The sequence below is a fragment of the Heptranchias perlo genome, unplaced genomic scaffold (assembly GCF_035084215.1).
Source record: "Heptranchias perlo isolate sHepPer1 unplaced genomic scaffold, sHepPer1.hap1 HAP1_SCAFFOLD_49, whole genome shotgun sequence".
NCBI lineage: Eukaryota > Metazoa > Chordata > Chondrichthyes > Hexanchiformes > Hexanchidae > Heptranchias > Heptranchias perlo.
The window spans coordinates 6,443,113-6,456,913 of record NW_027139505.1 but is presented as its reverse complement, the minus strand read 5'-3'; the positions used below and the strand labels follow the sequence as shown (position 1 = coordinate 6,456,913).

Genomic DNA, 13,801 nt, shown 5'->3' with positions numbered 1-13,801 from the left:
ACCGTTGTTGTAACTGTGGCAGCAGTTCTCTCGGTGCAATAATTGGTTTTGAACTTCTGGCAGCAGAGAGCGACAAAACGGTCAAATGTGAACGCGACGGTGAACCATACAGACAAATCGAGGGTGACAGCTGTCATGTATAGAATGAACATACACACGGGAGTGTGGGAGAGGAATGAAAGTGGGAAGCGATAACTGAAAATATGATACACCATTATATTGATGATCATGACCAGTAGATCGGCTGTTTCCATCGCCACCATGTAGAGAGAGATACATTTGGAAAGGCCGCAGTTTCCTCGTGAGAGAATCACAATTGTCATCAAGTTCGCTGTAAGAAAGATGAGAGACATAATATTCCAGTGTCTGATTGAAAAACTGCATGCAGTATATGGAAATACCCGTTAAAAGCATTTTATTCCAATCGGTGTGATTATTAACACGGAGCAGTGTGACAAAAGGATTAATATTGGAGCCATTACCAGGGCAAGCTACCCACACATGTTAATGAACTGTTGCAGCGCTCACTCTGCACGGGGTGAAAAGACGGTCCGGAAATCCACTAAAATCCATGTGTTCGAGCTGCAAAGAACATTGAAATATCAGTAAAATTATCAGATTAAGTGGAACGTAGAAAGGGCGGTCCAACCGTTCACAAGTTGGTCCCGGTCAATGCCGACTGTGTAATGTTGACATACGGGAAACAGGTTACCTTCTCCAAAATGAGAAAGGAAGAGTGAGGCAGTTATCATGGATTAACAGGTTACAATGGCTCACCGGGAATACTGACGGCTGCGAGAATCGGGTAGTAAATCTCTTTTATCTGTAGAATAGTTAGTTGCCCCATTTTCTTTGAGAAAGGATGAATTCTGTCGGATCTGAACGACTCTGACTTGCTCACGGCTGAGGCGGGAGAAGGGATCCCTATATTTATACACACTTCAATCCTCCAGAGAGTCAATCAGGTTATATCATTATGAACATCAGTTACAGTCATTGAACAAATAGACTCAGGTAAGTTGTTTTCTTGTATGATACATCAGATTAAAAAACAAAGTTAAAATTGTATTGGACAGTTTCAAAAAAACACAAACAAATAAAACATTCTTCACAAATGGAAAGTCGAATATCCCAGTCCTGCTCATGATCCTATTGCCACAGGACTGGTGGAGGCAGCTACCTTTGAAATAATCGCCCTTACACTGCTCCTGATTCACTCTCAGTGCCCCAACTCATCCAGTAGAAGCGCTGAACTTGATCATGCCGCATTGGTGATGACCCCACTCTTGCAGCATTAGAAGTAAACGTGCTCCTCCGGCACTCCTGGCATCCTACACTTGCAATAAAGGAGACAGTACTCTTCCGATCCTAGCCGTAGCTACATTTACACCAGATGTGACCGTGCTCCCCCTGTACTAGTCTACCCCTACACTGAAACTAGATGTGAACGTGCTCCTTCACTACTCGTGGTACACTACACTTAAACGAGAGGTGACTTTGCTCTCCTATTACTATTGGAACAGTACACTTACACTAGATGTAACCTTGATCCTCTGATACTGGTTTTATCCCTACACTGAAAATACAGGTGACTGTGCTTCTTCGATTCTAGTAGCACCCAATACTTACACTGGAGGTGACCATGCTACCACGGTGCTAGTGATACCGTGCTCTTACACTTGATGTAAGTTGCTGCTATAGGACCAGTGCTTTCATACACTTCCGCGAGCGCTGACCGTGCTCTTCTGGTACACGTTTAAACCCTAAACTTGCACTAGAGGTGAGCGTGCTCCTCCTCTGGTACGAGTGGTCCCTCTACACTTACACTCGAGCTGACTGTGTTCCTCCGGCAGCAGAGCAACCCTAAACTTACACTGGAGGTGAAACTTCTCCTCCGGTACTACTGGTCCCTGTACATTGCACCATATCTGACCGTTATCCTCCGGTACTCGTGGTATCGCCACACTTACACGAGAGGTGATTTGCTCCGCTGGTACTCGTGCTATCACACAATTACACTGGGGGTGACTGTGCTCCTCCGCTACTCGTGGTACCCTAAATGTACACTGGAGCTGACCTTGTTCCTTCGGAACTGGTGATGTGCTACACATGCACTGGAGTTGACCGTGCTGCTCTGGTACGTGTCGTAACCCTACATTTACACTAGGGGTCACTGTTTTCCTTCTCTGCTCGGGGTGACCCTCCATTTACATTAATGGTGACCACGCTTCTTTGATAATGGTGGTATCCCTACGATCATATTAGATGTGACCGTGCACTTTTGGTACCGGTGGTACCATTACACTTACACGTGGGTCACCTTGCTCCTTCTCTACTCGTGGTAACCCTCCATTTACACTGGAGATGACCGGTATTAGTGGTACAATTGCACTTACACCAGGGTTGACCCTGGTCCTCCAGTACTTGTGGTACCCGTGCACTTACACGAAGGATGCTCCTGCCCTTCCAGTACGAGTGGTACATCTGCACCTAGACTAGATGTAACCGTGTTCCGACAGTATTAGTGATACCCCACACTTACATTAGAGGTTACCCTGCTCCTCCTGTAACAATGGTGCCCTACGCTTGCACTAGGGGTATCAGTGCTGCTCCGGTACTACCGGTATCCGTACACTTATACTAGAGGTGACCATTCTCCTCCAGTAATAGTGATGCCCTACATTTACACAAGGGATGACCATTCTCCTCCAGTATTCGTGCTACCGTACACTTACACGAGTCGTGACCGTTCTCCTCCGGCACTGCTTGTACACCTACACTTGCACAAATGGTGATCTTGTTCCTCCGTTACTAGTGTTAGCCCGGCACGAAGAAAATAGGTTATTGTCCTCTTCCGGTACAACTGGTACCCTACAGTTATATTGGAGTTGACCGTGCTCCTTCTGTACGTGTAGAACCCTTACACATACACTTCAACTAGAGGTGCCTGCCCTCCTCCGGTACTTGTGGTACACCTACACTTACACTCGAGATAACAGTTCTCCTCCGGTACTAGTGTCCCTGCACATTACACGAGAGGTGACCGTTCTGCTCTGGTACAAGTGGTACCCCTACACTTACAGCTCTCCCAATTTTGGCAAAGTCCCCAGATGTTAGTGAGGAGGAATTTTGCAGGATCCTCTGGGCTTGATTTGCCTTTGCCGTGTTCGGTGCTTAGTTGCAGCACTGCTGACCGAGCTGGCCGAGTCCTCAAGGACATAACTGCCAGTCTTGGCCTGCGGGAGGTAAAAGCATCCATAAGAAATAGGAGCAGGAGTAGGCCATACAGACTCTCGAGCCTACTCTGCCATTCAATCAGATCGTGCCTGATCTTCGATCTCAACTCCACTTTCCTGCCCGCTCCCCATACCCCTTGATTCCCCGACATTCCAAAAATCTATCCATCTCAGCCTTGATCATATTCAATGATTCAACATCCTCAGCCCTCTGGGGTACATAATTCAATAATTCACAACACTCTCCGTGAAGAAATTCCTCCTCATCTCAGTCTTGAACTGTCGCAGATGCATCTGCCCATGAGATTATTGGTAGGAATGACCAGCGCACAGTCCCTTGTGGAGATGAAGCCTCGGCTTCATACTGAGGACACCGTCCATCGTGATATGTGGCACTACCTCCGTGATGAATGGGTTAGATTCAGAACAGATCTTCCAGCTCAAAACTGGGCATCCATCAGACGCTGTGGGCCATCAGCAGCACCAGAATTGTATTCCTGCACAATCTGTAACCTCATGGCCCAGCATATACCTCATTCCACCAGTACCATCAAGCCAGTGGATCAACCGTGGCAGAAGAGCATGCGAGGCGCAGCACCAGGGGTACCTAAAAATGAGGTGCCAATTTGGTAAAGCTAAAACATAGGACTACATGCATCCTAAAGAGCAGAAGCAACATGCTTTGGACAGCTAAGAGTTTCCACAACCAACGGATCAGATCAAAGCTCTGCAGTCCTGCCACATCCAGTCGTGACTGGTGGAGGACAATTGAAGAACTAATGGGAGGAGGAGACTCCGTGAACATCCCCATCCTCAATGATGGCAGAGCCCAGCAAGTGAGTGCAAAAGTCAAGACTGAAGCGTTTGCAACCATCTTCAGACAGAAGTACCGAGTGGATGATCCATCTCGGCCTCCTCTCGAGATTCCAACCATCACAGAACTAGCCACGCCTCTCGCCAAGCTGATCCAGTGCAGTTACAACACTGGCATCTACCCGACAAAGTGGAAAATTGGCCAGGTATGTCCGGTCCACAAAAAGGAGGACAAATCCAAACGGCCAACTACCAGCCCATCCGTCTCCTCTCAAAGCGATGGAAGGTGTCGTCGACAATACAATCAAGCGGACACTTACTCACGAATAACCTGCTCACCGATGCTCAGTTTGTGTTCCCCCAGGAACACTGGGCTCCAGACCTCATTACAACCTTGGTCCAAACGTGGACAAACGAGCTAAGTTCTAGACGTGAGGTGAGAGTGACTGCCCTTAACATCAAGGCAGCATTTGACCGAGTGAGGCATCAAGGAGCCCGAGTAAAATTGAAGTCAATGGGAATCAGGAGGAAAAGTTTCCAGTGCCTGGAGTCATACATATTATAAAGGCAGATAGCAGTTGTTGGAGGCCAATCATCTCAGTCCCAGCACATCGCTGCAAGAGTTCCTCAGGGCAGTGTCGGAGGCTCAACTATCTTCAGCTGCTTCATCAATGACCATACCTCCATCATAAGGTCAGAAGTAGGGATGTTTGCTGATAATTGCACAGTGTTCAGTTCCATTCGCAACCCCTCAGATAATGAAGCAGTCTGTGCCCGCATAGAGCAAGACCTGGACATCCAGGCTTGGGTTGATATGTGGCAAGTAAAATTCGCGCCAGACAAGTGGCAGGCAATGAACACCTCTAACAAGATAGAGTCTAACCACCTCCCCATGGTGTTCAATGACATTACCATCGCCGAAACCCCTACCATCAACATCCTGGGGGTCGTCATTGACCAGAAACGTAACTGGACCAGCCACATAAATACTATGGCGACAAGAGCAGGTCAGGAGCTGGGTATTCTGCGACGGGTGACTCACCTCCTGACTCCCCAAAGCCTTTCTACCATCTACAAGGCACAAGTCAGGAGTGTGATGGAATACTGTCCACTTGCTTGGATAAATGCAGCTCCAACAACTGTCATGAAGCTCGACACCATCCAGGACAAAGCAGCCCGCTTGATTGGCACCCCATCCACAACCCTAAACATTCACTCGCTTTACCATCGGCGCACTGTGGCTGCAGTGTGTACCATGCACAGGATGCACCGCAACAACTCGCCAAGGCTTCTTCGACAGCACCTCCCAAACCCGCGACCTCTACCACTTAGAGGGACAAGGCAGCAGGCACATGGGAACAACACCACCTGCACGTTCCCCTCCAAGTCACACACCATCTCGACTTGGAAATATATCGCCGTTCCTTCATCGTCGCTGGGTCAAAATCCTGGAACTCCCTTCCTAACAGTACTGTGGGAGAACCTTCACCACACGGACTGCAGCGGTTCAAGAAGGCGGCTCAACACCACCTCCTCAAGGGCAATTAGGAATGGGCATTAAATCCCGGCCTTTCCAGCGCTGCCCACATCCCATGAACGAATAAATAAATTAAAAAAAAACATGTTCTTCCACATAGCCCTGCAATATTCGCCCTTCCAATTGTCTTTTGAAGCTTAGTATTGAATCCGCTTCCACTACGCAGTCAGGCAGCGCATTCCAGATCTTAACAAATCGCTTCATAATAAAATTTGCCCTCACGTATCCTCTGGCTCTTTTGCCAATGACCTTAAAATCTGTGTCATCTAATTACCGACCCTTCTGCCAGTGGAAACATTTCTCCTTATTTATTCCACAAAAAAAACATTCATCATCTTGAACGCATCTATTTAATCTTCCCTTAGCCTTCTCTGTTTGATGGTGAATATTCTCAGCTTCTCTAGTCTCTCCACTGAATCGAAGTCCATAATCCCTCATACCACTCAATGAAATCCCCCCTGGAACCTCTCCAGGGCTTTGACAAACTTCCTAAAGTGTAGTGCCCCGAACTGGATACAATAGTCCAGCTGAGGCCTAACATATGATTTATGAAGCTTTAGCATAACTTCCTTGGTTTTGCACTCTATGTCTCTATTTATAAAGCCAGCGATCCTGTATGCTTTTTTTAACAGCCTGATAAACTTGTTCTACCATCTTCAAAGATTTGTGTACATAAAACCCCAGGACTCTCTGTTCCAGCACCTCCTTTAAAATTGCAAATGTACGGAGACGCACAACACCCGGTAATAGACCAACAGCTTATTTGAAATCACAAGCTTTCGGAGCTTTGCTGACGAAGGAACAAAGCTCCGAAAGCCTTTGATTTCAAATAAAGCTGTTGGATTATAACCGGGTGTTGTGCGTCTCCTTACATTTGTCCACCCCAGTCCATCACCGGCATCTCCACATCATGGCCACCATTTAAATTGTACCTTTTAGTTCATATTATATATTGAAAGGGAAATAGTGTTTGACCAATTTATTCGAGTTCCTTGAGGAAGTAACATGCAACGTGGATAAAGTGTACTTGGATTTCCAGAAGGCTTTTCACAAGGTGCCATTTCATAGGCTACTGCGCAAAATAAGACCTCATGGTATAGCGGTAACATATCGATAAAGGATTGATTAACTAACAGGACAACAGAGAGTAGGCATAAATGGGTCAATTTCAGGTTGGCAAGATGTAACGAATGGAGTGCCACCGGGATCAGTGCTGGGGCCTCAACTATTTACAATTTCTGTCAATGGCTTGGATGAAGGGACCGAATGCATGGTTGCTAAATTTGATGATACCAATGGTAGGTAGGAATGAAAGATGTGAAGAGGACATAAGAATTCTACCATGGGACATAGATAAGTTGAGTGAGTGGGCAAAAATCGGCAGATGGAATTTAATGTGGGAAAATGTGTACTTGCCCACTTTGGCAGGAGGAATAGAAAATCAGTATATTGTTTAAAAGGAGAGAAATTGCAGAACTCTGAGGTACAGATGGATCTGGGTGTCCTCGTCAATGAATCACAAAAAGTTAGTATGCAGGTACCGAAAGTGATTAGGAAGGCGATGCAATGTTGTCATTTATTGCTTGGGGAATGGAATATAAAAGTAGAGATGTTTTGCTATAGTTGTACAGGACATTGGTGAGACCACATCTGGAATACTGTGTGCAGTTTTGGCCTCCTTATTTAAGAAAGGACATAATTGCTTCAGAGTAGTTTCAGAGAAGGTTCACTCGACTGATTCCTGGGATGAGGGGGTTATCATATTATGAAAGGTTGGACAAGTTGGGCCTATTTACACTGGAGTTTAGATGAATGAGGGGTGATCTTTATTGGAACATGTAAGACCCTGAGGAGACTAGAAGGGGTCGATGCTGAGTGGATGTTTCACCTTGTGGGAGATTCCAGAAAGGGACACAGATTAAAAATAAGGGGTCTCCCATTTAAGACGGAGATGAGGAGATTTTTTTTTTCTCTCAAATTGTCGTGAGTCTGTGGAACTCCCTTCCCCAGAGAGCGGTGGAGGCAGGCTCATTGAATATTTTATGGCTGAGTTAGATAGATTCCCGATCAACAAGGGAGTCAAATGTTATAGTAGTTAGGCGGGAAAGTAGGTTGAGGTCACAATCAGTTCAGCCATGATCTTATCAAATGGCAGAGCCGGCTCGATGGGCCGAATGGCCTACTCCTGCTCTTAATTCGTATGTTCGTATTCGTATATTGCCTCTCCTCATTCTTCCTTCCAATATTTATCATTTCACACTTGTCAACGTTAAATTACATCTGCCATGTGTCTGTCCATTTCACCAGTCTGACTATGTCCTCCTGAACTCTGCTACTATTCTCCTCACTATTACTAGATTTCAGAGTTTTGTGTCATATGGAAACTTTGAAATTAATAATACGATAAATAGCAGTGGTCCTGATACTGACCAGTGGGGCACATCATTCTATATTTCCATCCAGTCTGAGAACCAACCGTTCACCAATACTCGCTGCTTTCTCGCCCTCAACCAATTCCGTATCCACGCTGTCACTGCCCATTTTGTGTCCAAGCATCTAGGGCTGGATTTTAACCCAAACCTTCGGACTGAGAGCCGCGAGTGCTTTCACCGAGCTACCGCTGAGACTTCGATGCAAATTGTACATTTGAAAGCGGAATTGGATGTATACTTGAAAACAATATGTTTGCTGGGCTGTGGGGAAAGTGCCAGGGATTTGACTAATAGTATATCCCTTTCAAAGAGCCGCCGGATGAACGATGGGCCGAATGGTCTCTGTCCGTACTGTCTGATTCTATGATTCTATGTCGGTTGCTTTGCCCGCGATATTCCGGAGGTTAATGTCAATGAAGTGAAAGCTCAGGAAGCACATCCGCAATTTCCCGATAATCCGCCCGCTGTGTGTGTGAGAGTCCGCCAGTAATGCAGGTCTGGGAGATCCCACCGCTGGAATAGAAAAGCAGGAAGTCGTTTTGAAAGTGTTACTGAGTGCGGAATTAAAATGTATTTATTTATTTAAAAGACAATGAAAGGCACCGTAGGTCAATATAATTATGTAGGATGCTATATTAGGGATTGAGAAAACACTTTTTAAGTATCCAAGAAATCTAAGAGGTAGATTATAAAGACTAACAAAGGCCGTTCAATAAATATTCGGAGTCGATCAAAACTGGAGTGTTGAAGTAGTGCTTGTAGGAGCGGCAGCGATAAAGGGATTTTTTTTGAATGTAGTTACAGTTTTCACCCACATAAAATGGGAATATAAAATCCAGGGACACAGACATCGCGAGATAAAGGAATGGGGAATGAAATGAGTGGCGGTTTACGGACACTGCTGTAAATTTCCTCAATTTGAGAAAATTCCTGAGGATCAGACAGTGGCTGAAATAATCCCAGTGTTTAATATAAGGTCACGAGAGATCTAATGGGTGAGCACCTGGGAAAGAAGCAATGTAAATGGGAATTATCTTGGTTTGAGGGACGGTTTTTCATCTTCAACTAACCTGCTGGAGTTTCTGAAATACATCGCTGGCCTATAGGTTGGAGGGAATACAGTTGGAATGATCCAGTAGGATTTTCACCAAACAGCGGACATGGTCCCAAATATCCAAACGCTGAGGAATGATGGGATGGGATCGGAAATCTGGCACTGCACAGACAGATAATTGAATAATGAAAGTGGATTATGGATAAACGGGAACTTCTCCGACTGCAAGGGACGGGTGACTATTGGACCTCCGGGGACATCCTTGGTACCAGTTTATTGTTGATGTTTTGTTTTATTGAATCAGAACGGGGATGATGGTATCTTAGAAAAAAGCGAAAAGATTATACGAACATAGGTAACACTATAGAACCAGAGAAGTTCACTGGACGGGCGTAGATCTTGTGACTCATCCATCCAATCTGTACTGGGTACTTTGAAACACAAAACACCAGCTATTCGCACTGTCCTCATCTCTGTGCACAGATATTTATTTTATTCTGCTTCAAATATTCATCTAATTTTCCCTTAACTATTCCCTGAGGCAAAACATTCCATTCTCCAGCAACTCTTTGCATAAAGAACTTTCTGCTAACCGCTCTGCTCATTCCCTTGTGACCATTTTAGGTAGATCACACTTTATTGGTTATTATCTAGAATGCGCTGCCTGAGGGGGTGGTGGAGGCTGATTCAATCGTGGCTTTCAAAAGGGAACTGGATAAGGCCTTAAAGGGAAAAAATGCAGGGTTACGAGGTTAGGGCGGGGGAGTGGGACTAGCTGGATTGCTCTTTCAGAGAGCTGGCACGAACTCGACGGATAGAATGGCCTCCTTCTCTGTTGTAACCATTCCATGATTATATGATTGCCGCAGGCTTCCCAACTAGATGGAATAATCTCTCCTCTTTCATCTGCCAAAAGTGTTCATATTTTTAAGAACCTCTATTTAATATCCTGTTAGCTTTCACTGCTCCAATGCAAATAGTCCCAGTATCTTATCCCTCAACATAACTATAGTTCTGATCAATGGCACCAGCCAGGTATATCAACGCTGTCCGCTCTCTTTGGATTCAATGTCTATTCCAAAATGAGGTGACCGAAGCTGCACCTGGTTTTCTATCGCTGGCCTTCCCAGCGTTTTCTAAAGATTTATCCTCACTTGTTTATTCTTGAGACCTATGCCCATGTAAGTGAAAAACAAAAATTATGTTGATTTTATCATGGAACCATTCACCTGCAAACACACTTTTTCGGAATTAAGTATTTGAATTCCTTGGGCTCACTGTTCATCTACACTCTACATCTTCTTTCCATTGAGAGTCTGTTCCCATTCCTTGTCGTTCCTCGCAGAATGAGGCGAGATTACCGATGAACAATTTGTAACTGATTCAAAGGTGCTGTTATTTAGTTCAATTATCATTTCGATCAATATGTGATCACATAATAAGTCGATAATTATCAAAAAATGTTTCTGACCATCTGCAAATGTTTAGCCAAAGACAGAATAATTAACGATCAGTTTGATTTTACCTGAATTTCCAGCTGTGTTTTTTTTGCAACTTACTTGCATCAAATGTAACAGTTAATAACTTTATGAAAAATAATTCATTTTTGCATTCCTTTACCATTTTTTTGAGAGACTGAATGAGACAGAATATCAATGATATTACTGATCATACTTTTATCGATAGCACACAATAAGCGAAGACTTCAACTTTTTGGTGAGTTGGGGACACGAGTCAGCATACAATCGAGATTTTAAGTAAGCATCTGGGACAAAAGAGGCGAAACGTCACATCGATGAGCCAAATACCGACTGTTTCCTCCATTCGAACACTTACCACGTGACAAGAGTCCCACACGAATTTGTCAATGAGGAATGGTGTCCGACAGTGAGACCCACGCCTGCAATATTCACACCAAACTTCCAGGAAAGTTAGCAATATCAGCGATCGCAAGGTTGTTTCAGCACCAAATGAAACTTTACTGAAACATTTAACTGGTGCGTCTGATCCCAGTCCCTGCAGTGTGAGGCGGTTTACCTCTGATGCCCATATGTCCCAGTCCCTGCAGTGTAAGGCGGTTTACCTCTGATGCCCATATGTCCCAGTCCCTGCAGTGTAAGGCGGTTTACCTCTGATGCCCATATGTCCCAGTCCCTGCAGTGTAAGGCGGTTTAACTCTGATGCCCGTATGTCCCAGTCCCTGCAGTGTAAGGCGGTTTACCTCTGTTGCTCATATGTCCCAGTCCCTCCAGTGTAAGGCGGTTTATCTCTGATGCCCATATGTCCCAGTCCCTCCAGGGTAAGGCGGTTTACGATCGGTTGCCCATATGTCCCAGTCCCTGCAGTGTAAGGCGGTTTACCTATGTTGCCCATTTGTCCCAATCCCTGCAGTGTAAGGTGGTTTACCTCTGTTGCTCATATGTCCCGCTCCACTGCTGAATCTCATCGTTGTTATATTTGATCCCTGAACTTGAAATGTGCTAAATTTCCAGGAATTTTTTAAGTTTCTCAGAAAAACAAGCATTAAAAACGAAAGCAAAGCAGACATCAAATCTTTGCTACAAAGTGGAAGAAATAGTAACATCCAAAAGGGAATCGGATTAATATTTAAAGGAGGAAAATACAGGGTTATTGGGAAAGAGCAGGGAAATGGGATGAATTGGATAGCACTTTCAAAGAGCCTCATCAGTCACGGTGGGCCGAATAGCCTCCACCTGCGTTGTACCTACTATGATAATATAATACTGTGAAGTGTTTACAAAAGAAATCTATCATTTTCCCATGACCAGAAAGCCGCTTGTTCTCCACCGAAAAATGAGTTGAAATGGAACTTTAGTTACAAGAGGAAGCTCTCGTTTGGCTTCATTCTTTTTATTCCCATTTTCCAACCAATCTCAGAATTCGTGTCCAGGGAGATTGCAACACATTCATCAGCTCTTCTCTGAATTTCCTTTGGGTCGCTGCATAAATACACGTGTTTTGACAGGAGCTCAAAAGCTTCAGAACTGCTCCAGTTTCTGTAGCGATATATCTCGGGTCTGTGCGGTCGCCTCGGTAATAAGCGGTGTTTGTCAATCTGGTCGTCACAAAATTCACGGCAGCTGTCAGCCACAACAGTACAAAAGTTCCCGATATACTGAAGAGTAAAATGATGGATTGTCTTCACTTCTCCATCTCTGGATCACTCTGATTCTCACTGCTGTGACTCCGGAGTCCCCTGCGGGCTTTATTGGCCACTAAAATCCGTCGGACGGTTAAATAATTGAAAAAGGCAATGAAAGTAAAAGGAAGCCAAACGACCCATGCGCTGTGAAACCAGACGTACGCTGCACCTGGAGGGGAGGAACAAAAGTCACACTTGACTGGCAGCCCCACTGCACTTTGTTAATTATTTGCTGAGGTTCATATGCAAACAAAAAGGGGATCCCCTCTAACAACACCAGAACAGAGACCGTTGTTCTAACCGCGGCCGCAGTTCTCTCCGTGCAATAACGTGTTTTAAACTTCTGGCAGCAGAGAGATACAAAACGGTCAAATATGAAGGAGACGGTGAACCAAACAGACAAATCGAGGGTGACAACAGTCATGTATAGAATGAACTTGCACACGGGAGTGTGGGAGAGGAATGTAAGTGGGAAGTGGTAACTTAAAATATAATACACGATTATATTGATGATCATGACCAGTAGATCCGCTGTTGCCATGGCCACCATGTAGCCAGAGATACACTTGGAAAGTCCGCAATTTCCTCGGAAGAGAATCACAATTGTCACCAAGTTGGCTGTAAGAAAGAAAGAGAAGATAAATAATTCTCCAGTGTTTGATTGAATTAACCATGCAGATATATTTTTAAAGCATTTTAACATTCAGAGTGATTATCAAGACGGAGTAGTGTGAGAGCAGGATTAATATTTGAGTCACTACCTGGGAAACCTACCCACACAGTGTAATGAGCTGCTGCAGCGCTCACTATGCGCAAAGTGACAAGTGGTCCGGAAAACGACTGAAATACTTTGTTGGAACTTGAAATATCACTGTCACATCAGTAAAATTATCGGATTAAGGGGAACGCGGACCTGCTGTTCACCAGTTGGTTTCAGTAAATGCCGACAGTGTGATGCTGACATTCGGGAAAAAAGTTACCTTGTCCAACATGCGGTAAGAATAGTGAGACAGTTAACAGCGATTAACAACAATCAGTTTAAAATGGCTCACTTGGGACACCGACGGCTGCGAGAATCGGGTAGTAAATCTCTTTTATCATCAGAATAGTTACTTGCCCCATTTTCTGTGAGAATGGTTGAATTCTGCCTGAGATGAAAGACACTGACTACCGCACGGCTGAGGCGGAAGAAGGGATCCCTATATTTATACACGCATCAATCCTCCAGGGAGTCAATCAGGTTACATCATAATTAACATTAGTTACAGTCACTTAACAAATAGACTCAGTTAAGCTGTTTTTTTTTTTTGATACGTCTCATTCGGAGAAAGAGTTGAAATGGTTATTGGACAGTTTAAAAGAATACACAATTTTAAAAATCTTTACAAATGGAAAGTGGAATCTCCCAGTACTGATGCTACTCCTTACCTAAAATGTTCAGTAAAGAAACAGGCCATTCGGTCCAACAGGTCCATGATTGTGCATTACACGAGCGTCCACCCTCCATCCTTCATCTTACACTATCAGAATATCCTTCTATTCCTTCCCGCCCCCAGGTCTTTATCT

The 13,801-nt window shown here is 44.7% G+C and overlaps 1 pseudogene; it reads right to left on the bottom strand.

Moving 5' to 3' along the window:
- Nucleotides 1–11,943: 11,943 nt before the first annotated feature.
- On the bottom strand, nucleotides 11,944–13,357 carry LOC137313891 (probable G-protein coupled receptor 139; annotated as a pseudogene).
- Nucleotides 13,358–13,801: the final 444 nt, after the last annotated feature.